General features: G+C 46.4%; 1 long non-coding RNA gene across 1 annotated transcript in view; it reads left to right on the forward strand.

Moving 5' to 3' along the window:
• The window catches only part of LOC115382260 (uncharacterized), a 425955-nt gene that overhangs the window by 16733 nt on the left and 385656 nt on the right, over window positions 1-23566 (forward strand). Inside the window, exon 2 of the long non-coding RNA XR_003930520.1 lies at window positions 11045-11047. This is a non-coding gene — a long non-coding RNA (uncharacterized LOC115382260). The remainder of the gene's footprint in view (window positions 1-11044; window positions 11048-23566) is intronic.

Here is a 23566-nt window from a genome sequence, read left to right on the forward strand (position 1 = left end):
TGCCTGAAGTGCAGAAGCCCAGACTTTGAGTCAAACGTCCACCAGGCGAGGGGTCTCGATGCTGCCTTGACCTTTTTCAAATCAGTGAATTAATATGTTTTCTCCTTTCCTCTACTTTTCAATTAACTTTCATGTTTTTGTAGTTCTTATTTTGTTATTGTACATAGTTTATCTCACTGCTGCAATTAATTGTTGAATGTTTCTAATGTCATTATTTGCAGTATTATGGAATAAATTTATTGATATTTCATATCCTGGGTGTTGGTTAAATATATGATTCTTGATTCCTTTCACAATTCATGAACAACCCTTATCTTAATGTTGTGCTGCAAAAAGGACAAAAAAAAAATAGACATCCAAACTCTTTCTCAAGGAACTTTAATGGCAGAACAAACTCTCTCCACTTTCTTTCTGTTCCCTGATCTCTTCACTCACTGCTGACACAGATGAGGTGCTGCAGCATCCAGAAAGGCCTCTGGGTTGTCATTGGTGATGCCATCGAACAGGGGAGAGATGTCGCCTGTTCCAGCCTGTTGTCTCGCTTCTTCTGTTGTGAAAGAGTCAACTCCAACACCTGAGACCCTGGTCAGGGAAGAGCCTCTCTCTGCATCGTACCAGTCTGCTGCAACAGAGGCACAAGGCAGCAGGTCCTCAGGAACCTGGACTGGACAGCCACCTGAGGCCAGAACACTGGGGATCCCTCTTCCTGCACTGGGTTACAAAAAGGACACACGGGACAAGAGCCGCACATGAGCAACTGAAACAGCCTATTAGCAGTACATCACTCGTAATCAATCTGCAGTGACTGGTCACTATTTTTCCTCAAACTGTCACGAATATAGACAGTCACACTAAAACAAGGAGCATGAAAATGAAAGTACCAGAACTCTGTGAGCATTCCAGGACTCCACAAACCGGCTGATGCCAACACTGATAGAGCTGAGACCCAGAACCTGACAACCCCGTCCTGCATATCCAGGACCTCCTGGTCTCAGATGTGTCAGGCAGGCCTTGATTTTGTAGTTGACCCTGTTGTTGACCTACAAAGTCACACATACGTCACAATTAAATTGTATCTGAGCTCAGTAAAACAAATTTAATATCTCACAGAAAGAAAAACATACAAACCTCGACCCAAATCCGCTCGATGCCATGGCTCTGAAAGTAAAGAAGTACAAAAAAACGGAGAGATTTACATGTCATGAATAATGATCGGTTGCTTGTAAACAAAAGATTAAAATGGATGAAAAAGTAAAAAATAAAATATTTTAAAAATATCATTCCTGTGGAGTAAAATCAAAACTGAATTATCAGAGCATGTTAATTTCACAATGTATCGTTCGGAAAAAGAGCAGCAAAGAAAACCTACTGATGTTGATGGCGTCTGCAGAAATGCCGGCCGCTCTTTGTTGTATCTGTATTCAGATAGTTTCTCTTGCATGAAGAGACTCAGGTGAAACTCTGTCCCACAGTCACAGTCTGCCCGAAGCTGATCCCACAGCCCGGACTTCATCACTGCCGCCCTAAAACAACAGCAGTAAACAACATGAGGTGTACATATGCTGATATATCTTTGTTTAAGAGCAAAAGACATGAAATCTCAATTTAACATCCTGTGTGTCTGTTAGAACTAAACTGTTTTTGAAATACGTGTAAGAGTTAACACTCTACCTGTACACCTCCTCATATATTTTGAGGTTGTTTTTAATTGCCATGGTGGAATGGGCAACCAATTTCCCACTGCACCCATCGATGGCAACAACATGGGTCACTCCAAACATGACCAGCTTCTCATTCTGGTCCATGTGGAGCTTCTGTCCAAAGTAGTCAGCCCTGTATGGGACTGAGTTCAGGTTCCAGGCTCCCTTAAAGAAAGAAAAACAAAAGAAACTCGGTAAATCTGACAGAATAAACTACTGTTCAGTTGTGATTCTCTGGAAAATAGGCTTACATGTTGGCAAGCCTGGTGGTGTGGAGGGTGAACTGCTCTTAAAGCAGCTCCCACTCTCCTCTCACTGGCATGGATGCCTTCAGAAGACAGGAATCCTGTCATCGTTTTCCTCCCGTATGTTGGCCCAACCTATCAATTCCATAAACACATGATTCAGTAAGTTAATGAAAATGACACACAACAGCAAACAGAAATACATCAGGTTGTTGAGAACAACAATAATACATGTTTGGATTCCATTATGAATCAATAACCAATATACAAAATGGTATAATTTGTTCATTAGAAAGTGTAAATACCCAATTGTAACTGAAAACAACCTTAGTGACACTGAGAGCATCTGTAGCCTCAGATTTGATATTACTATTTTTTTATGTGTATTTTTCGCTCCTGAAAATATGTTTCTGTCAACGTGATGAATGAGATCTCCGTCAGCACAATCTGCAGTGTGCTGCTGCCGCCAGTAGGTGTCGCTGTACAGCTGTGGTAAAATCAATGAAAATCCGCGATTTTAATCATAAACATATAAATTAATGAGGTTTGTTGCTACTCACCTCGGCAGACGCTGAAGCGACTTCAGCTGGGAGTTGATCATCCGACACAAAGGTGGAGAGGCCGCGCTCGGAGGTCCATCTTCAGACATTTCTGTCTGAAAACCCCCGGACCGGGCCAAACCGACTGCACAGGTGTGCAGAGATTTCACCTGCAGTCATGCCGCTGGCATTCATGTCCACTATTAAGTGGGCGTAATCGTCCAAAGACGTTTTCAAAGAAAATACACGTTTTTTATAGTTCGGTGTCTAGAAGCAGAAGTAAAGAGGGCGAAGTAGCAGAGGAGGAAGAGAAAGCTCGACATCCGGTTTTCCGGCAACGCGAACTTGAGAAATGATTGAATTAAATAATGGCCGTATTTTATTTCCTGACTTCTGTTTGATAAACGCATAATTAGAAATCAGATGAAGGCTAATTTTTCATTTTTTGATTTTCAATTTCCAAACGAGAAACGGGAAACGGACCGTCTCCCGTATTTTGTTTCCCAACATCAAATCGGGAAACGGAAGTCGGCTCGTTTCCCGATTTTGGATTTCCCAAAATAAAACGAAAATCGAATGGCCGAAAGGTACACGGACCATCACAGTATAAATGTCGCAGTGTAAATCCTAAAATGGAAGTGTTTCTGAACAGGTTTTGTTGTTGTTGTTGTTGTTTTTTAATTCACCTGCACTTGCACTTCATGCCACTAGGTGTGCTGTTTGCATGTTCGACCTTATTTTTACACACACACACACCACAGAAGAAGGATTGCCCCAGAAAGTGTTTAGCCGTCAAGACGTGCCCCAGAAGAAGCTGAACATGTTCAATGATGCCATGCACCGTTTTTCAGTAAAAGAGAAGAACTGAACGACTGTTTCCACACATTTTATTCACGTCGTAGTGGCAGTTAAACTGTATCAGGTGAGATGACAGCAGAGCGCAAATCTCTACCGTGGCCAAATTTATATAGTTTCTACCGTCATACCATGTATACCACACAGCCCTACTTCTGTCTGCACACTGTTCCCAGTCAGTATCGAACCCAATGCCCAATACTGGTGTTCTTATCGGTATAGGTTTTATCCGCCTCAGCTGTTGGTCTGGTCACTCTGCATGATGGTCTTCGGCCTGAAACGTGTGGTGAAAAAGCTCCTTCATGTTGTTGTTTTTTTCTTTTTTTTTTTTTGTAAGCAGCAGTCTGTGAGTGACACTGTATTATAGCGGAGGTCAGACATGCAGGGCGTCATCACTGTTGGTTCTCCTGCAGCATTATTTTCTGACAGGAAAAAGCCTGCTGTCATGGAAACGAGTGTTTTACTCGCATCGGAAGATATGAACTGAAGTGGGAGGAGGTAGTAGGCAGACTTTGTTAAACTGCATTTGGAGGAGACACGCAGTAAAATAATTAAACTGAAAGAGAAGAGAACCTGTCATGTCGGGGTGAAAATGATGCAGTTGAGATTTACTCTCAACTCCAAAAGATTACTTCCTGAAGGATTTGGTACAAAGTTCCAGACATTTCATGTAATTTCAGCAGAGGTGTGTCCATTAATGGCACTGAAAGCAAACATCGAGTGACCAGCGCTTGACTAGATAGTATACTTTAGTCTTTAGTCGTGTCTCTTTGTTTGTTTGAGAACATTTAATTAATGAGAACAGCAGGGTTGGGAGGGTTATTTTTAAAATGTAATCTGGTACAATTACAAGTTACTTGACAAAAAATGTAATCAGTAACTCACTCTGAGTAGTTCAATAAAAAAAATTAAACTAGCAGATTACTTTTAGATTGCTTCAACAGCAAACTTAAAAATAAAGACAAAGACAAAAACACTGTCTCATCCTGTCGGTGTCGTGACGACTACACACAGCAAACACACAATGCTCTGAGTGTTCTGAACTCTGTGTGTTCAATTAATATCAACAACATGACCTTTAACCTCTAAACCTACTGAGAATCTGACTTTCTTTCTCTCTGACTCAGGATCAGCTTCATCAGTTCAGACTGTGTTCCTCTAGTAGCTCTACAGAACAGCAGCAGCACCAGGAGCTGCATTAACTGTGTTAACACACATTTATATTATATCCTCAGTCTGCTGTGTAGCTGTACTGCTGTAGTGAGGAGCAGGTTTGTGTTCAGGTAAGGCCATGTTCAGTGTTTTTTTTCAAGAGTTCAGAGTTGATTCATTCCTCAGTGACAGAAGGAAACATGCAGTCTCCAATAAATCCTCCATACAGGCTGAAGATATTATTGCCTCCATCAGATTCTTCTGAGTTCAGCCTGGTGAGGCTGAGGTTCTCAGCAGCAGGTTACTGACAGGCTAGCAGGCTAATAACACTTTAGCTTCACTGTGAGTTCAGGTGTGTTTCATACCTGTAGATGTGTCTTCAGGTTTGATGAGTTCCTGGATGTTGAGAGCATTTTCACAGCTGGAGGCAGAGTTTACATTGTACAGAGAAGTTCTGGTCTCATCTGACTTAAATAAAAAATGATGTCTACGTTTCCAGCCAGAGAATGAGTTTCTCTCCCTGGAGCAGCCATGACTCCAGCAGCAGGTGGCAAAATTCATGGCAACGCGGGTTGTTTCATTCACTTTTAAGTATATAACAGTAGGCGACTGCTTCAAGGTAGCTCTCAATTCGGCGTCTATTCTTTCTTTATCTTTGTTGTCTACTGTTTATTTATCTAGGAGAGTGTCCAGGTTTGAGACGTAACGCGCCGTAAAGTGTCACGTTGTCTGAATACAGCACTTATGTCTGTTGTAATTCTGGTATATGCCACCTGATTTTCAAAAGTAATCCTACTCAGTAATCCGTGTTTTTATCAGAAGTACCTGTAACGAGATTACATATTTTTTAGGTACTGTCAGGGATTACAGTTCCAAAAAATGTTTGTACCCTTATTATGTAATGCTGTTACATGTAATCCATTACTCCCCAACTCTGGAGAACAGTAATTTCACAAAGTTCTTTCATTTCACAGACCTAAAGAAATGACTTTCTCATGTGTGTAACCATTAGCGTGCGGTGGTGTTTCAGTCAGGACCAGCAGGAACAAAATACCCCCCCAACCATGCCCTACAATATTTACACAGTCCGGAATCAACGCCACTTCAGTACTTTACAATACCTACACCAACAAGACGGCGGCTCAACAAGCACAAGGCATCAAGACATCACCAGATCATCTGCCCACAGGGCACTCCCCGCTTTACACAACAACAAGGAAGAGAGTTTAGACCAGGAGCAACACCAAGAGCACATAATGGCCCAACAGCAGCACCAGTCTGATCCAGAGAGTGAAAACCAAACAGCAAAACCTAGCACTCCTCCGTCTCTTGTAGATAAAATCCATCCTGTAATCCTTCTTGACCTTTCTCATCCTCGTAAAATGCTGCACAAAGCCTCGCTTGTTTTCAGTTAGCACATCCATTGTAACATCTCCATCTGATCATAATTTCTATTTTTTCAGCCAGCAGGTCCACAATTGTTTAAGCTCATCTGACAGACGCACCTCAGAAGCTGTAGAAACCTAAGCTACCTGTAAAACGCACAGTAAAACCTGATTGGCTGGTGATACGGTCTCTCAACATTACACAACCCAATACAGCGCCCAGCTTCGACCCAAGCAAGAAACCAAACTACAGCTTGTGTTTATGAAGCCCTCTGAGGCAACTGTTGTTGTGATACTGGGCTATACAAAAATAAATGGATTGATTGATTGATTGATTGATTGATTTATGTACATGGGACATTTAAGCTCTACTAGATATAACCATTTATTTTCTGGATAAAGTTGCAAACTGAACAAGTAATTGACTTGCCAGAAAGACCTTTTAATTATGGAGGAAAAAGAATGGCTTTTTTTAACGGGACTAGCACTACTAGCCATGCTGCATGCCATTGTGTAAAATGTATTTTGAAGCACATCTAAAACTCTGGAGGGTTCTAACTTTTTCACTTGACAGGATAATGGAGGTCCATCTTGCCTAGTCTGGAATACAAAGACACCGTTGCGACAGGAAGCTGAAGAAACGTTTACAACGCAGTGTGACAATTCATAGTTACTCCATCATTAGCTATCAAGCAGGAGGGTCGGAGCAGCAGAGGTTTCTTTGCCATCAGTCTCATGAGCTTAGAGACCATTACTGTGAAATGCTTGTCATCTGTGGTGAGCCAATATTAGTGAAGCAGCCTGGTTCAAAAGAAACGTTCTTGACAGCATAAACTGCATGATAAAAACAGAATATTAGCCCTGTGGCTGTCAGCAGCGATGCACTGATACCAATACCAATATCAGCAGTCAGATCAATGCTCATTCTTACAGAGAAGTTCAACCCAGAAGCCATGTGGAGGTGGATTACAGCCACACGTAGCCCTCGCGTATCATTTGTGTACGGAGAATAAAATACTCTTAACTGCTTCTGTGAAGTGTCCGTGTGGGTAAAGCAGAGGTCTCCAGCATTTTATTGCTACTTATGAGCCACGAATCTGCCAGTAACCCACTAGTGTTTTATAAAATTTATTCAGACAGTGGGAACTTCCGGTGAATGTGGTCGATGTAGGTCGTGTTTTGCCGGCGCTCCCGGGAAATATGCTGATTTCCACTTTTTTTTTTTTTTCACTTTTCAACTTGGTCCAGCATTCACTGGTGTCGTGTGTCGGACTGCTCTGTGGTTCTACACTTTTTGGTGGCTAGACCAGGATGAATGGCAAGCTCTAGACTGAAAAACAAACCGCCGAGGTCGAGCCGCGGCAGGCCGCTGCGTCAATCCCCGCAGCCCGATTCACAGGAGAAGCTTGAAGCTAACGAGGATATGCTACACCAGGGTTCCGGCCCGCGAGAGCCAAACATCTGGCCCGCACCGCTGCACCAACCGACTGGCATTAATGCAGTATACACACAACTCACCTTTCGGCGAGGTCCGCGCCCGTGTCCATTCGTCCAGGTGACGACCGCTGTCATAACCGTCCTCCAGACAGCGTTTTTATGCAAATCTTGCCTTAAGTCCCTTTAAACAATAATAATAAAAAAAATATGTAGTGAATGTTTATCTAGTTTTCTATGAGCATAATAAAAAATATACAGGGAATGATGATGAGTTAGGTTGTTTCATTCATCCGTGTTGTCTGATTAGTGACGTATGTCCGCACTGGGCGCAAAAATCTTTGGCCATAGACTGTCAAAAGTTGGACATGCGCAGTAGCTCCTCTTCAATACCAGCGACAGGGAGATGTTGGGGCGCACATTCCATGCGCCCACGGCTGAATACAAAGGGATTATTTTCGTACCACCACCCTCCCGCCATGGGAGGCGCTGACATGTAGCCGACAGACAGATCAAGGCACGGAAGTCGGAGACGATAAACTGGAGACGCAGATTCCCTAGCTACTCTCTGTGGAGAACACAGAGGCAGTGTGTCTCAGCTGGCCAAGAAACTCCGCACACTGGGTCCAACTGGTCTTCAGAGAGGTCTACAGAGGTAAGCTAAATAGTGTAAATGGTACACACACAATGTTTTTAATACTGCTATATTGTGAGACACACATCTAAATATAGGCCCTGTAGAAAAAAATAGTCTACTTTTATAGAAGTGCTATGTTAATTTGCATTGTTGACATACAATTAACACATTTAAAGCTAGGGTCGACGATCTTGGAAAACTAGCATGTAGCACGAATGTAGCATTTCCCCAAGGCTCTGCCCAGCTCCCACCCCATTGGAGGAGCTCCGTTGGGAGCGAACGCACTGGATGTGGAAGTGCCACGCGCACGGGGTTTGTGATCGCCTCCAATGTTATTAACCTTTCTGACTGTCCGCACACAACGCGCATAGGAGCGCAGCGCACCCGCTCCGCTTCCTTCTATTTTTCACGCGAGCCGCGAGCGACGAGAGCTCCTTGGCAACGCGCGCGCTCTGAACCAGGGCCAGCGCACGCCATTGAAATGAACGCGCAGGGGGCTAGTAGAACGGCGAAGGGATTTGATTGGTTTCTTAAGCGCGGTCTGCGCGATTCGATTGGTCAGAGTTTTTACACTCCTGTGGCCGCTACAGTGGTCAGATTTTTTCCGCACTTTTTTCCGTCCACATAATGTATTGACTTCTCCCAGGGGGCAAGGAGCATTTCACTCAGTATGACAAGAAATGCTTTTGGACAACATCGTCTACCCTAGCTTTAAATCATAAAATAAATAGGTTATCATCATTGAGAAATTTGGTTCTCTCAAGGACAGAATGGCAAAATTTATGTACAAAAAGTAGTAATACAAAAGTATTGTTGCATTTTGCACTTGTAATTTTGTAAATACAATGGTTTAATTCTTAAGTACATGTTTGCTTGCTTTTTGTTCTTGGTTGTTTTAGGGTTGTTCTGTGGCCGTAAATTAGGTTTGTTTGAAAGAAATTCTATGACTACAATTTCTGACTTCGCATCTATCTTAAATTTTATTGAAAATGTTTTAAAAACTCTTGAATTCATTCAAATGGAACCCCCCCCCCAATGGAGAGAACTGCACCAGCCGCCACTTTTTTTTCATTCCCGTCTGTCTGTCTCTGACCGTCTGCCTGTTGTCCCGTCCACAGTGTCCCTTTAGTTCTTTAGTTTCTGCTCCCCACCATAGTGTCCCTTTAGCCCTTTAGTTTCTGGTTCCGTCCACAGTGTCCCTTTAGCTCTTTAGTGTCTGGTTCCGTCCATAGTGTCCCTTTAGTCCTTTAGTTTCTGGTCCCGTCCAGAGTGTCCATTTAGCAGCTAAACAGACACTCTGGACGGGACCAAAAACTAAAGGGACACTCTGGACGGCACCAGAAACGAAAGGACTAGTTTAGCCCTTTAGTTTCTGGTCCCGTCCAGAGTGTCCCTTTAGCCCAGGAGTCTCCAAACTGGTCCAGAAAGAATTGAGTCCACCTGTAGACTTGGTAAATAGGTGGAGTCAACCTATTTCACCAAGTCTACAGGTGGACTCTTGAGGACATGGGCAGAATCTGATGTGCTCCTGCTTGGTTGAACAACAACCATCAGCCACACCGGCCCATGCTGGACCAGTCTGGAGACTCCTGCTTTAGTCCTTTAGTTTCTGGTCCCGTCCACAGTGTCCTTTAGCTCTTTAGTTTCTGGTCCTGTCCCAGACATTCCTTTCTACTCAGTCCTTTCCGTAGTCACTCTTTTGGTGGTGGTGGTGGGGGGGTGGGGTTGGGGTGTGGGGTGGGGGGGTGAGGAGGGGGCGTGGTCGTCCAATTGGAGGATTTACTTTGGGGCGGGCATCAGGTCGTCAATGGACTGGCCCTTCTCCAGCCTCTTCTCTATCTCCACCAGCAGCTTGACGCCGTCCACCACCATCTGCACCAGCTCCACCTCGGAGAAGCCCAGACGGTCAGCGTTGGAGATGTCGAAGACTCCGCGAACGGCGGCCGTGTCCCACACGCCATCCCTGAGGCCAGCAGCAGCTCTCCAGGTCCCGGTAGAGATCCTTCATGTGGGTCTGGAGCTCCTTCAGCTGCTACAACACGTCCAGGAATCATGAGGTGCTGTACTGTCCATAAAAAAACCCCACCTGATCTCCTGCGACAAGGTTTCTCTGCAATCCAGTCCAACTCCGCAGTTCAGATCTGCGGCTTGAAACTCTCCAGGTCCCAGGACAAATCCTTCATGTGGGTCTGGAGATCCTTCAGCTGCTTCTTCATCTCCTCCGGCTGCTGCTCCATGGCATGTCTGGACTTCTCTAGCTCGTGGACGTTCTTGCCCATGTTGTCCTTGGGAGACAGCAGGTCCTTCTCCTTCTCGGCACGCACGTTGTTGTTGCGAACCAGTTTGTCCTTCATGTGGGCCTCGGCCTCCGCCCAGTCGCGCTCCGCTGCTTAGCAGGCTGAGATGTTCTTCTGATCCATCAGCATCTGGTTTAACTTCTTCTGCTTCTTCTCCAGGTTGCAGACGATCTGCAGCAGGTGGTCCTGGTTCACCAGGATGTTGTTCAGCTCCTGCTGCTGCTCGTTGTTCTGGCGCTCCATCTGGACCTGGGAACCCTTCACTCGCTGGGAGCTGCTGCACTTGGCCGCCAGCTCCACGTTCATCCAGCAGGCCCGCAGCATGGACTTCTTGAGCCGGTTGCTGGTCAGCACCACGCTGCACTACTCCTCCTCCAGCAGGGCGACGCGAGCCTCCAGCCGCCGCCTCTCCTCCACGGCCTGAGCGTTCTTGGCTTCCTGGTCGCTGATCTTGTCCTGCAGCCCATCCTGTTCCTGCAGGGCCTGCCTCCCTCTGCCGCAACCGAGTGCTCTGAGACCGCTCCTGACGCATCTCCTCCTGGAGCAGCTCCTGAACGTCCTGATAGCGACCCTCAGTGTGCTTGGCTGACTTTATGACCATGTCCAGGTCTTCTCTGGACAGAATGACTTGTTTCTCCACAGCAGATTCTGGAAAGTCCATCTCTGATCGATGTTGCCACAGCTCGTCCAGGCTCCAACTTCAAGGGAGCCAGCTTCGCTACTGTGAAGGAAGTGGAGAGGCCAGCCCTGTCTGTGGACAAGGACACAAAACCGGTAGGCTCAGGACCATGGGGCAAGAGAGGGTGGTGAACACTTTCATCGTGCCGGAACTGGAGGTGGCAGAACTTCGACATGACACCTTCATCGATCTGCCTGAAGCGTTCACACAGCTGTCAATGCCAGCGCACAGAATGAACATACCCACCAATGAAGATCTGACGAAGTGGCCATATTTGAAACATCTCTCCTTACCACAGATCGAGTCTGGAATTGACCTGCTGATTGGGACAAATGTTCCACGAGCCATGGAACCACAGGAAGTCATCCACAGTGAAAATAATGGACCTTACGCAATAAGGACGGTGCTGGGCTGGACGGTGAACGGACCACTGACAGGAAACAGTGGAGAGGCTGATCACTGTGAGCAACCAGTAACTGTAAACTGTGTGTCCGTTGTGAACCTGGACGAGCTGTGGCAACATCGATCAGAGATGGACTTTCCAGAATCTGCTGTGGAGAAACAAGTCATTCTGTCCAGAGAAGACCTGGACATGGTCACAAAGTCAGCCAAGCACACTGAGGGTCGCTATCAGGACGCTCAGGAGCTGCTCCAGGAGGAGATGCGTCAGGAGCGGTCTCAGAGCACTCGGTTGCGGCAGAGGGAGGCAGGCCCTGCAGGAACAGGATGGGCTGCAGGACAAGATCAACGACCAGGGAGCCAAGAACGCTCAGGCCGTGGAGGAGAGGCGGCGGCTGGAGGCTCGCGTCGCCCTGCTGGAGGAGGAGCAGTGCAGCGTGGAGCTGACCAGCAACCGGCTCAAGAAGTCCATGCTGCGGGCCTGCTGGATGAACGTGGAGCTGGCGGCCAAGTGTAGCAGCTCCCAGCGATTGAAGGGTTCCCAGGTCCAGATGGAGCGCCAGAACAACGAGCAGCAGCAGGAGCTGAACAACATCCTGGTGAACCAGGACCACCTGCTGCAGATCGTCTGCAACCTGGAGAAGAAGCAGAAGAAGTTAAACCAGATGCTGATGGATCAGAAGAACATCTCAGCCTGCTAAGCAGCGGAGCGCGACTGGGCGGAGGCCGAGGCCCACATGAAGGACAAACTGGTTCGCAACAACAACGTGCGTGCCGAAAAGAAGAAGGACCTGCTGTCTCCCAAGGACAACATGGGCAAGAACGTCCACGAGCTGGAGAAGTCCAGACATGCCATGGAGCAGCAGCCGGAGGAGATGAAGAAGCAGCTAAAGGAGCTCCAGACCCACATGAAGGATTTGTCCCGGGACCTGGAGAGTTTCAAGCCGCAGATCTGAACTGCAGAGTTGGACTGGATTGCAGAGAAACCTTGTCGCAGGAGATCTGGTGGGTTTTTTTTATGGACAGTACAGCACCTCATGATTCCTGGACGTGTTGTGCAGACATTTCCAGACCGAAGAGGTTTTTTGTTTGGCTCAAGATGAGAACTACCTGCTTGGACAGACCCATGTGTGAGGTCTGTTTGTTGATAACTAGGAGCTGGTGTGTAGGAGACAGAATGAGGTGTAGGTGCACTGTTTGCTTGCTGAGGTCCGGATACTCCTGCTCCGCGGTGAATTCCAGCTTCAGCTGGTTGTGCGTGTTCCCAAAAGGTATGGCTGCTCGCTGCTGTTGTTGGATTTTAGGGCTGTTAATGCTGGAGGTGGGGGCAAATATAAATGTTTTTGGGTTTTTTTGTCTTAGCTGAGGATTAATTCTATTAGTAATCAAGTTTTTCTTCTGCTAACTGTGGCATGTAGCTCGCATCTCTCCGTTTTCAAAGTGTGTGGAATTCTTTCCTGATGAGATCTGCTGGCCTTTGGTGTATGATGATGTCATCAGACCCAGGGCTTGTCTGAGGTGCTCGGTTACCATGGCTCGGTTACCATGGCAACAGCAGACCGGTGCCTCCTGCTGAAGTAAACTATGCTGGTGTGGCACCCTGGACATTCAGTTTGTTATTTTGATGTCCAGATTTGTAGTTTTGTTGATTGTCTTGCCCCCCCACTTTTATTTTATTGCGATTGATGTCATTGTAAGCCTTGTGTCACTGCTCACCTGCTTGCTGTGGATCTCGGGCAATACTCAAATCTGCCAGTAGGAGGCAGCATGAGTATTCTTAGAGGAAAGTGGTGCTGTTTCTCAAACCCACAAAGAAGCCAGTACAGGAGCGGACTCGGGGCAGAGAGCAGCAAGTTTCTCCAAACATTTATTGTTTGTATTGTACTTGCAGGTGAGTAAAGTGCACAAGTGCCACAGATATGTTTTCATGCGGTCTACCTTTGTTTCATGGTGTTGTGTTTCATGTATTTAATGTGTTTGAGATCAGTAGAGGGAGGCTATCACTAGCCTTAAGTGCTGATCTGGCCGTGTGTTATGTGTTTTCATGTTATTTTCATGTGTTGTGTTTGTAAAGATGTTTAAGTATATGTGAGCCACTACGGAAATGTGACAGTATTGTGAGTTCATTGAGTATATGTTAATAGTTAATAGTAGAGGCCGCACATGTTATGCTTTGTAGTATTATTGTTTAGTTTTGCATTATTTGTGTTAGAAAACTCAAACCCTCAAAGAAGCCAGTACAGGAGCGGACTCGGGGCAGAGAGCAGCATGTTTCTCCAAACATTTATTGTTTGTATTGTACTTGTAGAGCCCCTGTATGAAAAATAAATTCCATTGGCACGTGGACATCTGGTGTCATCCTTGTGCACGTGCAACACTGGCCGTAAAGATCTTGCATTGACCACCCTGATCAAAATAAAATAAGACACTGAGAACTACATATTTATTTTTATCCGCTGCTGTTTCTTTTAACACCTCTTGAGATGTTTCACCTGTGAAGCTTCCATCTCAGTATGTTTACAATAAAGTCTATCTATCTATCTATCTATCTATCTATCTATCTATCTATCTAAAGGTGCAGTAAGTAAGAAATGTCCTGTCAGAAACATCAGGGTAAGTCTTGATGAATTTTATATTTCACTGACTTGTCATGGTGTCTCTTGTAAACATGAGCACTCATTTTTAGATTGTTAATCACGAGTATCTTTTCTTGTTCGCAAAAAACTCAGTGAAAAATACAAAGTTGCTTGCCATTTGCTGACTGCATCGCATTGAGATCAATCTGGACACTGTCAGGTCAGCTTTTAGTTAGATTTATGCATACGTATATAATAAGCGGCCCACATGTTATCCCTGACCCTGCAGGGGGAGTGCAAGGCCGAAGAGATGCATCTGAAAAGCCTAAACTCTGAGAGCATTAATAATATGCTGTCCCATCAGCTACTACAGGAGTCCCAGCATAGCAGCAAAGACCGCTTAGATGCATGAGGAAGTGGCTGTAAAGGTAACTTCAAGAGAAAAATAGATGTTTTCAAATCTGTTATTGATCAGTAAGTTCATCAAGCTGTAAAACTCTGAGTGCTGAAATTGAAATATCCCTCAACCGGCGAATAAAGCAGTCAGAACAAGATCCTGCTACTATTAAAAACCTGGATGTAAATACTTTCCAGATAAAAATTAGGGAGCTGCTTTCGAAGCACCGACACTCATGATTTGTGAAAACTTCCATACAGATGTTCATGAAATCAGGAAAAGCACTCTGCTGACTTAATGAAGGCCATTCTTACTGTGGTTTTTACTAGCCCTGTGCGAGGTTCTGCTCCTCTCAGTTTTTAATGTTCTGATGCTGTGTGGGCTGTTTTTGTCATCCAGCCCTTCCCTGTGTTTGCTTACCACCAGCAGCGACCCTCATTCAAGCAGCGTCCTCAGATGGAGCTTTGCTGCGATTATATGTTTGACAGCGGTCCTCCAGAGCCCCTGCATCAAGACTTGCTGCTCCCGCTTCTGGAGCAGCGTTATGCGTTTGCCTTCCTCACTATGGCAGTTTAAGGAGTTTATATTTTGCCGCGTGCCGTTGCATCCCTAGTGTATACGAGGCAGATACTTTAAATAATCTTAATCAGAAAAATGTTATCTCTCTTCTTGCACAAATTAAACAAGATTTTGATCGGTGGTCCCTTCTTCATTTGTCTGATGCTGCCAGGATTAATACTGTTAAAGCGACACTAAGGAACTTTCAGTTTTCGCTGATTTTGGCGGCGCCAGTGGACAAAAGCGGTAGTGTTTTGCCTGAACGAATACTACAGTTCCCATGAGGACGAGCACGTGGCGTCGTAAAATGCTGCTCCCGGTGGCGTGCTGTCGGACTGAACTCGCCTACATTTGTTTCCAGTGGCTGTGTGAAGGATGGTCACCAACCGTTCAAGGTCACAAAACCTATTCTCAAACTCTTGCCCAAGTCTGTTTATGACTCAACAGTACTTTCTGCCACTTTGTCAAATGTCTCAGATGCAGGATTGTCTTTCAGCACCGACTGCACAGAGGGAAAGTGCAGCACGCTTTGTCTCTGTACATCCACTGAGAAAATGTTCATCTTAAATGCATTTAAAGCACTTATCATATCACCAACAGCCTTATATTTGCCTTGCAGCTCGCAGTTCAAGTGGTTTTGTTTCCCAGTAATGTCCGTCAAAAATGCAAGGTCAAGAGTCCACTCTGTGTCCTCTAGCAGTGAGACGTCTTTGCCTTCGGACTGCATGAACTCTTTGATTTCAGCCAAAAGTGAGAAAAAAAACGATGTAAAACTCGTCCTCTGCTGAGCCGTCGGATTTCTCTGTGCAGCAGCGGGTCTCCATATTCAGCTGACAGCTCCTCCGACGGCAGGAAGAACGCTGTGTGTTTTACAACTTAAAGACGGCCTGGGGTCCTTGATCCACTTCATTTACTCACTTACTACAGCCTGAAAGTGTTCAACACATCAGCAAGTGTTATGTCCTCACTTCTTCTCAACAAAATGATACGGACTAGAGCTGGGCGATATGGCCTCAAATCAATATCACGATATATTAAGCAGTTCACCTCGATGGCGATAAATGGACGATAACTACTGGGGGGGCCATTTAATCACAGCTTTATACTGTACTGAATTAAACTTCTGACAGTTTACTGTGGGAGGTGTTTACTTTTGGCTCAGGTGGTGCAAACATTATTATTTTATTTCTCATTATATGGGGTCAACCTTGAAATTTTATTAGATTTATCAAGATTAGGGTACAAAACATATCTATGTATCCTAACTTTCACAACAACAGAGAATATAACTCTGAGCCAAGAGAATAAGGCACTGAAGAAGACCGCTAAAGATCTGCCACCAGAAAGCCGACCTTCAACAAGAGTTTTAGAGTTTAAATGACGAGCTCAGAAAGGTCTCCACTCCGAGACACGAGAATGCTCAGATGGAGTCTTCCAGAGAGGTTCTTGGTCATGACAGCTCTCTTTTCTGCCACAAAGCTGAAGAAAAGAGCAACGAGATCCAGAAATGTCAGCGCTTTGTCAACAATCAGAGAGTTGTGACGGCAGAGGGAGAAGCAGACCGAGAGCAAAACTCTGCTCCCAGGGGGCAAGGAGCATTTCACTCAGTATGACTAAAAGTGCTTTTGGACAACATCGTCTACCCTAGCTTTAAATCATAAAATAAATAGTTTATCATCATTGAGAAATTTGCTTCTCTCAAGGACAGAATGGCAAAATTTATGTACAAAAAGTAGTAATACAAAAGTGTTGCGGCCGTTCTTTAAGGGTTTCCAAAATCTTGTTTACAGCCACATAGAGGGAGGGGGTCATGTTTTTAGACGCGTGCTTCCAGAAATCCAGATGAGATGATTGAGCTCGACAGAAGGTTTATTCAGATCAAAAAATGAACAACTTAAGGCTTTACAAAAAATCTAAATGTTACTGGTCCACTACCAGAACCAAAATATTCCTTTTCCTGAATCCACAATCACCTTAAGGTGAGCTCTCCTTCCAAGCTTGTGTTACACGGTCAAAAACTTTTTTCAACTGAGCCCCTTCCCCCATCCAGCACCATTACAAATAAGCTTTCAGCCCGCCCTCTGCAGGCCTGGCAGGCGGCAGCAACCTGTAGAGAATCAAGCTGATTGCTAGAGGCAGGACACCAGCTTAACATAAAATATTGCCTCCACACTTACATGTTCATTTAAACTATAACATCAATCCATTACCTAAATGATGCAGCAAGCACCGAACTGACTATATTACAATGGCTCTTACACAAAAGTATTGTTGCATTTTGCACTTGTAATTTTGTAAATACAATGGTTTAATTCTTAAGTACATGTTTGCTTGCTTTTTGTTCTTGGTTGTTTTAGGGTTGCTCTGTGGCCGTAAATTAGGTTTGTTTGAAAGAAATTCTATGACTACAATTTCTGACTTCGCATCTATCTTAAATTTTATTGAAAATGTTTTAAAAACTCTTGAATTCATTCAAATGGAACCCCCCCCCCCCCCCCCCCCCCCCCCCCCCAATGGAGAGAACTGCACCAGCCGCCACTTTTTTTTCATTCCCGTCTGTCTGTCTCTGACCGTCTGCCTGTTGTCCCGTCCACAGTGTCCCTTTAGTTCTTTAGTTTCTGCTCCCCACCATAGTGTCCCTTTAGCCCTTTAGTTTCTGGTTCTGTCCACAGTGTCCCTTTAGCTCTTTAGTGTCTGGTTCCGTCCATAGTGTCCCTTTAGTCCTTTAGTTTCTGGTCCCGTCCAGAGTGTCCATTTAGCAGCTAAACAGACACTCTGGACGGGACCAAAAACTAAAGGGACACTCTGGACGGCACCAGAAACGAAAGGACTAGTTTAGCCCTTTAGTTTCTGGTCCCGTCCAGAGTGTCCCTTTAGCCCAGGAGTCTCCAAACTGGTCCAGAAAGAATTGAGTCCACCTGTAGACTTGGTAAAATAGGTGGAGTCAACCTATTTCACCAAGTCTACAGGTGGACTCTTGAGGACATGGGCAGAATCTGATGTGCTCCTGCTTGGTTGAACAACAACCATCAGCCACACCGGCCCATGCTGGACCAGTCTGGAGACTCCTGCTTTAGTCCTTTAGTTTCTGGTCCCGTCCACAGTGTCCTTTAGCTCTTTAGTTTCTGGTCCTGTCCCAGACATTCCTTTCTACTCAGTCCTTTCCGTAGTCACTCTTTTGGTGGTGGTGGTGGGGGGGTGGGGTTGGGGTGTGGGGTGGGGGGGTGAGGAGGGGGCGTGGTCGTCCAATTGGAGGATTTACTTTGGGGCGGGCATCAGGTCGTCAATGGACTGGCCCTTCTCCAGCCTCTTCTCTATCTCCACCAGCAGCTTGACGCCGTCCACCACCATCTGCACCAGCTCCACCTCGGAGAAGCCCAGACGGTCAGCATTGGAGATGTCGAAGACTCCGCGAACGGCGGCCGTGTCCCACACGCCATCCCTGAGGCCAGCAGCAGCTCTCCAGGTCCCGGTAGAGATCCTTCATGTGGGTCTGGAGCTCCTTCAGCTGCTACAACACGTCCAGGAATCATGAGGTGCTGTACTGTCCATAAAAAAACCCCACCTGATCTCCTGCGACAAGGTTTCTCTGCAATCCAGTCCAACTCCGCAGTTCAGATCTGCGGCTTGAAACTCTCCAGGTCCCAGGACAAATCCTTCATGTGGGTCTGGAGATCCTTCAGCTGCTTCTTCATCTCCTCCGGCTGCTGCTCCATGGCATGTCTGGACTTCTCTAGCTCGTGGACGTTCTTGCCCATGTTGTCCTTGGGAGACAGCAGGTCCTTCTCCTTCTCGGCACGCACGTTGTTGTTGCGAACCAGTTTGTCCTTCATGTGGGCCTCGGCCTCCGCCCAGTCGCGCTCCGCTGCTTAGCAGGCTGAGATGTTCTTCTGATCCATCAGCATCTGGTTTAACTTCTTCTGCTTCTTCTCCAGGTTGCAGACGATCTGCAGCAGGTGGTCCTGGTTCACCAGGATGTTGTTCAGCTCCTGCTGCTGCTCGTTGTTCTGGCGCTCCATCTGGACCTGGGAACCCTTCACTCGCTGGGAGCTGCTGCACTTGGCCGCCAGCTCCACGTTCATCCAGCAGGCCCGCAGCATGGACTTCTTGAGCCGGTTGCTGGTCAGCACCACGCTGCACTGCTCCTCCTCCAGCAGGGCGACGCGAGCCTCCAGCCGCCGCCTCTCCTCCACGGCCTGAGCGTTCTTGGCTTCCTGGTCGCTGATCTTGTCCTGCAGCCCATCCTGTTCCTGCAGGGCCTGCCTCCCTCTGCCGCAACCGAGTGCTCTGAGACCGCTCCTGACGCATCTCCTCCTGGAGCAGCTCCTGAACGTCCTGATAGCGACCCTCAGTGTGCTTGGCTGACTTTGTGACCATGTCCAGGTCTTCTCTGGACAGAATGACTTGTTTCTCCACAGCAGATTCTGGAAAGTCCATCTCTGATCGATGTTGCCACAGCTCGTCCAGGCTCCAACTTCAAGGGAGCCAGTTTCGCTACTGTGAAGGAAGTGGAGAGGCCAGCCCTGTCTGTGGACAAGGACACAAAACCGGTAGGCTCAGGACCATGGGGCAAGAGAGGGTGGTGAACACTTTCATCGTGCCGGAACTGGAGGTGGCAGAACTTCGACATGACACCTTCATCGATCTGCCTGAAGCGTTCACACAGCTGTCAATGCCAGCGCACAGAATGAACATACCCACCAATGAAGATCTGACGAAGTGGCCATATTTGAAACATCTCTCCTTACCACAGATCGAGTCTGGAATTGACCTGCTGATTGGGACAAATGTTCCACGAGCCATGGAACCACAGGAAGTCATCCACAGTGAAAATAATGGACCTTACGCAATAAGGACGGTGCTGGGCTGGACGGTGAACGGACCACTGACAGGAAACAGTGGAGAGGCTGATCACTGTGAGCAACCAGTAACTGTAAACTGTGTGTCCGTTGTGAACCTGGACGAGCTGTGGCAACATCGATCAGAGATGGACTTTCCAGAATCTGCTGTGGAGAAACAAGTCATTCTGTCCAGAGAAGACCTGGACATGGTCACAAAGTCAGCCAAGCACACTGAGGGTCGCTATCAGGACGCTCAGGAGCTGCTCCAGGAGGAGATGCGTCAGGAGCGGTCTCAGAGCACTCGGTTGCGGCAGAGGGAGGCAGGCCCTGCAGGAACAGGATGGGCTGCAGGACAAGATCAACGACCAGGGAGCCAAGAACGCTCAGGCCGTGGAGGAGAGGCGGCGGCTGGAGGCTCGCGTCGCCCTGCTGGAGGAGGAGCAGTGCAGCGTGGAGCTGACCAGCAACCGGCTCAAGAAGTCCATGCTGCGGGCCTGCTGGATGAACGTGGAGCTGGCGGCCAAGTGCAGCAGCTCCCAGCGAGTGAAGGGTTCCCAGGTCCAGATGGAGCGCCAGAACAACGAGCAGCAGCAGGAGCTGAACAACATCCTGGTGAACCAGGACCACCTGCTGCAGATCGTCTGCAACCTGGAGAAGAAGCAGAAGAAGTTAAACCAGATGCTGATGGATCAGAAGAACATCTCAGCCTGCTAAGCAGTGGAGCGCGACTGGGCGGAGGCCGAGGCCCACATGAAGGACAAACTGGTTCGCAACAACAACGTGCGTGCCGAAAAGAAGAAGGACCTGCTGTCTCCCAAGGACAACATGGGCAAGAATGTCCACGAGCTGGAGAAGTCCAGACATGCCATGGAGCAGCAGCCGGAGGAGATGAAGAAGCAGCTAAAGGAGCTCCAGACCCACATGAAGGATTTGTCCCGGGACCTGGAGAGTTTCAAGCCGCAGATCTGAACTGCAGAGTTGGACTGGATTGCAGAGAAACCTTGTCGCAGGAGATCTGGTGGGTTTTTTTTATGGACAGTACAGCACCTCATGATTCCTGGACGTGTTGTGCAGACATTTCCAGACCGAAGAGGTTTTTTGTTTGGCTCAAGATGAGAACTACCTGCTTGGACAGACCCATGTGTGAGGTCTGTTTGTTGATAACTAGGAGCTGGTGTGTAGGAGACAGAATGAGGTGTAGGTGCACTGTTTGCTTGCTGAGGTCCGGATACTCCTGCTCCGCGGTGAATTCCAGCTTCAGCTGGTTGTGCGTGTTCCCAAAAGGTATGGCTGCTCGCTGCTGTTGTTGGATTTTAGGGCTGTTAATGCTGGAGGTGGGGGCAAATATAAATGTTTTTGGGTTTTTTTGTCTTAGCTGAGGATTAATTCTATTAGTAATCAAGTTTTTCTTCTGCTAACTGTGGCATGTAGCTCGCTTCTCTCCGTTTTCAAAGTGTGTGGAATTCTTTCCTGATGAGATCTGCTGGCCTTTGGTGTATGATGATGTCATCAGACCCAGGGCTTGTCTGAGGTGCTCGGTTACCATGGCTCGGTTACCATGGCAACAGCAGACCGGTGCCTCCTGCTGAAGTAAACTATGCTGGTGTGGCACCCTGGACATTCAGTTTGTTATTTTGATGTCCAGATTTGTAGTTTTGTTGATTGTCTTGCCCCCCCACTTTTATTTTATTGCGATTGATGTCATTGTAAGCCTTGTGTCACTGCTCACCTGCTTGCTGTGGATCTCGGGCAATACTCAAATCTGCCAGTAGGAGGCAGCATGAGTATTCTTAGAGGAAAGTGGTGCTGTTTCTCAAACCCACAAAGAAGCCAGTACAGGAGCGGACTCGGGGCAGAGAGCAGCAAGTTTCTCCAAACATTTATTGTTTGTATTGTACTTGCAGGTGAGTAAAGTGCACAAGTGCCACAGATATGTTTTCATGCGGTCTACCTTTGTTTCATGGTGTTGTGTTTCATGTATTTAATGTGTTTGAGATCAGTAGAGGGAGGCTATCACTAGCCTTAAGTGCTGATCTGGCCGTGTGTTATGTGTTTTCATGTTATTTTCATGTGTTGTGTTTGTAAAGATGTTTAAGTATATGTGAGCCACTACGGAAATGTGACAGTATTGTGAGTTCATTGAGTATATGTTAATAGTTAATAGTAGAGGCCGCACATGTTATGCTTTGTAGTATTATTGTTTAGTTTTGCATTATTTGTGTTAGAAAACTCAAACCCTCAAAGAAGCCAGTACAGGAGCGGACTCGGGGCAGAGAGCAGCATGTTTCTCCAAACATTTATTGTTTGTATTGTACTTGTAGAGCCCCTGTATGAAAAATAAATTCCATTGGCACGTGGACATCTGGTGTCATCCTTGTGCACGTGCAACACTGGCCGTAAAGATCTTGCATTGACCACCCTGATCAAAATAAAATAAGACACTGAGAACTACATATTTATTTTTATCCGCTGCTGTTTCTTTTAACACCTCTTGAGATGTTTCACCTGTGAAGCTTCCATCTCAGTATGTTTACAATAAAGTCTATCTATCTATCTATCTATCTATCTATCTATCTATCTAAAGGTGCAGTAAGTAAGAAATGTCCTGTCAGAAACATCAGGGTAAGTCTTGATGAATTTTATATTTCACTGACTTGTCATGGTGTCTCTTGTAAACATGAGCACTCATTTTTAGATTGTTAATCACGAGTATCTTTTCTTGTTCGCAAAAAACTCAGTGAAAAATACAAAGTTGCTTGCCATTTGCTGACTGCATCGCATTGAGATCAATCTGGACACTGTCAGGTCAGCTTTTAGTTAGATTTATGCATACGTATATAATAAGCGGCCCACATGTTATCCCTGACCCTGCAGGGGGAGTGCAAGGCCGAAGAGATGCATCTGAAAAGCCTAAACTCTGAGAGCATTAATAACATGCTGTCCCATCAGCTACTACAGGAGTCCCAGCATAGCAGCAAAGACCGCTTAGATGCATGAGGAAGTGGCTGTAAAGGTAACTTCAAGAGAAAAATAGATGTTTTCAAATCTGTTATTGATCAGTAAGTTCATCAAGCTGTAAAACTCTGAGTGCTGAAATTGAAATATCCCTCAACCGGCGAATAAAGCAGTCAGAACAAGATCCTGCTACTATTAAAAACCTGGATGTAAATACTTTCCAGATAAAAATTAGGGAGCTGCTTTCGAAGCACCGACACTCATGATTTGTGAAAACTTCCATACAGATGTTCATGAAATCAGGAAAAGCACTCTGCTGACTTAATGAAGGCCATTCTTACTGTGGTTTTTACTAGCCCTGTGCGAGGTTCTGCTCCTCTCAGTTTTTAATGTTCTGATGCTGTGTGGGCTGTTTTTGTCATCCAGCCCTTCCCTGTGTTTGCTTACCACCAGCAGCGACCCTCATTCAAGCAGCGTCCTCAGATGGAGCTTTGCTGCGATTATATGTTTGACAGCGGTCCTCCAGAGCCCCTGCATCAAGACTTGCTGCTCCCGCTTCTGGAGCAGCGTTATGCGTTTGCCTTCCTCACTATGGCAGTTTAAGGAGTTTATATTTTGCCGCGTGCCGTTGCATCCCTAGTGTATACGAGGCAGATACTTTAAATAATCTTAATCAGAAAAATGTTATCTCTCTTCTTGCACAAATTAAACAAGATTTTGATCGGTGGTCCCTTCTTCATTTGTCTGATGCTGCCAGGATTAATACTGTTAAAGCGACACTAAGGAACTTTCAGTTTTCGCTGATTTTGGCGGCGCCAGTGGACAAAAGCGGTAGTGTTTTGCCTGAACGAATACTACAGTTCCCATGAGGACGAGCACGTGGCGTCGTAAAATGCTGCTCCCGGTGGCGTGCTGTC

Source organism: Salarias fasciatus, chromosome 23 (genome assembly GCF_902148845.1).
Source record: "Salarias fasciatus chromosome 23, fSalaFa1.1, whole genome shotgun sequence".
NCBI classification, from domain to species: Eukaryota; Metazoa; Chordata; class Actinopteri; order Blenniiformes; family Blenniidae; genus Salarias; species Salarias fasciatus.